The following is a 4,352-nucleotide window of genomic DNA, read 5'->3' on the forward strand; positions in this document are numbered from 1 at the left end:
ATTTTCGTCGGTATCGTCAGTCGATTCCATCGCGGGGTTTTGAGGAAGAGTGCCTTCCGAAGGGAGTTAACGGGCAGTGCTGAGTGCCGGGCTGGCTTCCACCAGGTAGGTCCCGTGCCGGGCTGGGGACCCTCGGCTGCGGTCACTGGGGGTTGGGGTTGGAGCCCGGTCGTGAAGGTGCTGGGAGTGCTGGCTCTGAGGGGCTGCGTAGGGGGAAAATGGCTCTATTCTCCTTCCCTTTGGAAGATTCCGTGTTAGAGTCATCCGAGAAGAAGAGGAGATTTATATGTTTGTGCTGTGAACTTTCTTGCTGTGGGAAACTTTTGGACTTCTTGTTCTAAGTGGAAAACCTGTGCTGCCAAGCCCAGTGTCAGCCCCCGCAGAGGGCAGGGGTGAGCGAGGCCACAGCCGGGGCTCCGAGCAGGGCTGGATGGGCAGGGCTGGATTCTGGGTGGAAGCTCAGGCAGACCTTGGTCCCTGAGACCACGCTCTGGAGCTCTGCGTTCTCCAAGGGTTGTGCTGGCTACACTCATTGTCATCAGTGTTTCAAACCGAAATGGAGCAGGCGGAGCAGATGCAGTAACCTTTTAGGCAGCACTTTACTTTAGGAATGTTTTTTTTGGATGAAAAACCATCACCTTTTGCTGAGTATAGAGTAAGTTTAGACCTCGTTGCCAGTGTGTGAGATGTGGCCCGAGGGGGAGGAAAAATGTGCATATGTGCAGAAGGTTCAGAGCGATGGGACAAGTTCTCTTGGCTGGACTATTGTTGGGGAGCAGCAGGGATGCCATTAACAGCACCAATAAAGGCTGGGATTAGGGTGATTGGTGGAGCAGAGCTCTGAACTGTTAAAGTGATTTTGTGTTACAGTAGCATTCAAGATATCCCAGCTGTAAATCACATTATACAAAGAGAAAGCCAGTCCTTGGCCTGAAGGGATGACATAGGTACAGCAAGCAATTTGTAGGAGGAAGGAACAGAGGGGAAGTGATTTGTCTGGTGTTACACAGGTTAGACCAAAACTGAAAGTTTCCAGGTTGAATCTGTTTTTGTCTATTCTGTTACGATGTTTGCTCATTGTGAGTTCAGTCTTTCTTGATTATCGATTAATGTAGCAGCAATAATGTTTGAAGTACAGTGCACAGAGCACGTGTTTAATGTGGAAAGTGAGGAATGATCAAAATCTTCTAATTGAAAGATCAAAATACTTCCAACTGGGTGTAATGTATAAATTGATTTCAGTAAACGTGCTTTGGGCATAGTATATTTTTAAATTGTATGGCAGGAATTAAATGGAGCTTGAGTGGTTTGGAATTTGTAATGTTGGTTGAGGCAACTGACCATCATGGAACAGTGGTTTATTGTGCTGCTTTGAAATCACTCTTGCGTTTTATGCTAGCATGATGTTACTTTAAGTAGTACCATTATTTCAAACCAGCATAATGAGATGAAAAGCACTTGGCAAGCACTCCTGTAAACCAACATTTGAGTGCTAAATTCAGATCTTTGCTTGAAAGTATCTATAAAATACCATGCTTAGGGTGTCATACCAAGGAAAATAACCATCTCGGTTAAAGCCGTCTTAAACCATTTTTGACTGAATGACAGCTTCAGCCACATTTTAACTTTTTTGGAGGGGAATGATTTCTTAGCTTTGACATGGAAACTGACAAAATGATCATGAAATGAGCGCCTGTAATAAGTGGGATACTCTAACGAGATGGATTACAGATCTGAACGTGAGCCTCTTCCGTCTCACCTGGTTATCCAGCCAACAGGTTATTTCAGAATGTGATCTGATTGGTTGTTTTGTAGAAAATATACTTAAAAACCCAGTTTAAGCAGGTGTGCACCACAGGTGTTTTTTTGTTTAATTGCAAGATATAGCAGAAAATGTTCTTCAAATGTGAATGATCCTTTCATCCAGGTGTTCATGAGCATTTTTTCTTTGTCATTTTTTATAGAATTGTACAAAGTGGAAAATATTTTGTTTGCCTTAAAATGAGTGAAGAAGTCAGTACAGCCCAAAAGCACTTGGTCTGTATCTCAGGTTAAACTGCATTTTGGCTCGATACTGTCTTCCAGATCATAGCCTAGCAAACCAACCTCACTTGCACATTCTGTGTTTTTTCAACTTTATTTTCTTTCTACTACTAACTGTTATTACCAAGATAATTGTAGCTAATGAACAGAGGACAATGTTGTAATCTTGCACGAAATTAGCAATAACTGTTAATAACTGCTGTTGATATTATCTGGAAATACCGTGTTGTCACACGTTGTCAACAATAACAGCTGCTGGAGATACTTGCCATTTTGTGGGCCAGGCCTGCTGGTTTAAGACTCTGCCAGTTTCACATGAACTATGGTTTGTTGCATCTTCTTGAAGGGGGAGGGGAGGGGTAGGATAGACATAAAATTATCAATACAGTGCAAAAACACTCCTGGCAAGCAGTTAGCTCTAGCCCTTACGCTTAGATCTCTTAATTTTCCCTAAATTGTGTGTGTTTCATGTGCTGCCAAGTCTGGCTATTAAATCATTTAGCTCCTTAGAGACATGCCACAGCAATAAAAAGAAAAAAAAATAACAGAAACATCCCCAGCAATGTATATATTGCTACTGACGCAGCCTTTTTGTCGAGTAATTTGTAATATATTGTGTTCTGATTCATGGTCACTCTTATTGTATCTACAGAAGAGGAAGGTTTGGTTACACATTTTGATTTTTGTTCCTTTTCCCTAACCGTTTCACTGTAAAATACTGCTAACCCTACTCCCTGGAACTGTTAGGGTAAACATGACCTGTTTTTGGGTGAGGTACTCTCTTCCCTGGAATATTTGAGGTCTTGGAAAGGTCTATGGTGCACCTTTAGGGACTGTAGTTCCTCTTGGGGCTGGAAAACAGCCTTAGGAAGCTATGCAAGACCAGGATTCAGAGTTTGCTTGTGGCAAACCTTTGTCTCAGCTACTGTGAGATTTAGCTAAGACATGGCCATTGTGTTACTGTGCTTTGTTTCTTTTCCCCAAAATGATTTGCAGTACCATTCTGAGAAAGGCTTTTGTGTCAGCAGAACTTGCGCTTTCTGAGGAAGCGCCCTGCTTCAGGCAGAATATCTCTGGTCATCTCTAGTGTTAATGAATATTTGAGTAGAGGGGGCTGAGTGGAAGATAATTGAGGTTGCTGGAAGTTGTGGTGGGAGAAGAGTAATGTTTAAAACAATCAGCAGTCTTTTGTGCTGTATGAATCCTTAGGAAGGGTATGATCATGGCTTATTTCTAGTAGATGTAGCAAATACTCAGTTTTTGCTGAGTTAACTGCTGTAGTCTTAAACAAAAAGAGATGTTAAACTGTAAACTTAAAAAAGAGATCCCAACCGTGTGGCCTCACAGGTAAATATCTTCAGGGTGGTTGGAATAACTGGGAGATTTGGGTTGCGCAGAGGGAAGGAGCTGCTTGTTTCCAGCTAGGCTGACGCTGGCTTATCCCTTTCTGGAATCGCATATGTGCAGTGGTGATATCAAATCAGAGCTTCAGTGGCCTCAGAAAGAAGGAAGAGCAGCGTGGGGCTGACACTGGTGTTGATTTTCATATAGGCACTCTGGTGACCAGGCTGATTTTTCTGGTGGTTTTGAGCTGCTCTCATTGGAGGTGGTGGGAGAAAGAGGAAATACAAATCTTTCCAAAAAACCAGCTTGATTTTTGAGCAGCTGACAGGTGTCTAGTTTTGAAGTTGTTTTTTTTTTCTTCCTGATATCTTTTAAAAAAGCTAAAATGTCTGCGCATCTACTTTTTTTGTGATTGCAGATGATTTCATTTGAGACTAGAAAAAGATGCAGAATGTTTGGGAAGGCTGGGAAGGCTGTCTTCAGGATGTGTGGAATGTCAATATAGGTGGTTTTTTTTTTATTGTTTTTTTTGGAAGCAGTTAAATATGTCTCAGCTAAATAGACTGTAAAGAAGTTACAACTGTTCTGTTTGTATTGTGGTAGTTAACTGTGGATCAATTCTCAAGTGAGATGCTTTTGTATCAAGTGCTACTTTATTAGAAGTAATAAAAAAAAAACCCCATCTATTGTGCTAGATTTATCTTTGTCTGAGAAATACCATGGAAGAGGAGGGAGGACCAGGTAGTGTTGATGGTTCTATGTTTTTATGGTATCGGCAACTAAATGCCATCATGGAAACTCAATAAGAGCAAGAGCCCAGGCTGCCTAGGTAATTGAAAGACAGAGATGAATTACCCTCTGGTATGTGAGTGTATGGCCATGATGCTGTCTGCCATATCTGCTTGTTTTGGAGACAAAGTGGGTGTGCAAAGGAGTCCTTGCCTGTACCTGCAGGAGTCAAATGA

This window comes from Meleagris gallopavo, chromosome 1, assembly GCF_000146605.3.
Source record: "Meleagris gallopavo isolate NT-WF06-2002-E0010 breed Aviagen turkey brand Nicholas breeding stock chromosome 1, Turkey_5.1, whole genome shotgun sequence".
Taxonomy (NCBI): Eukaryota; Metazoa; Chordata; class Aves; order Galliformes; family Phasianidae; genus Meleagris; species Meleagris gallopavo.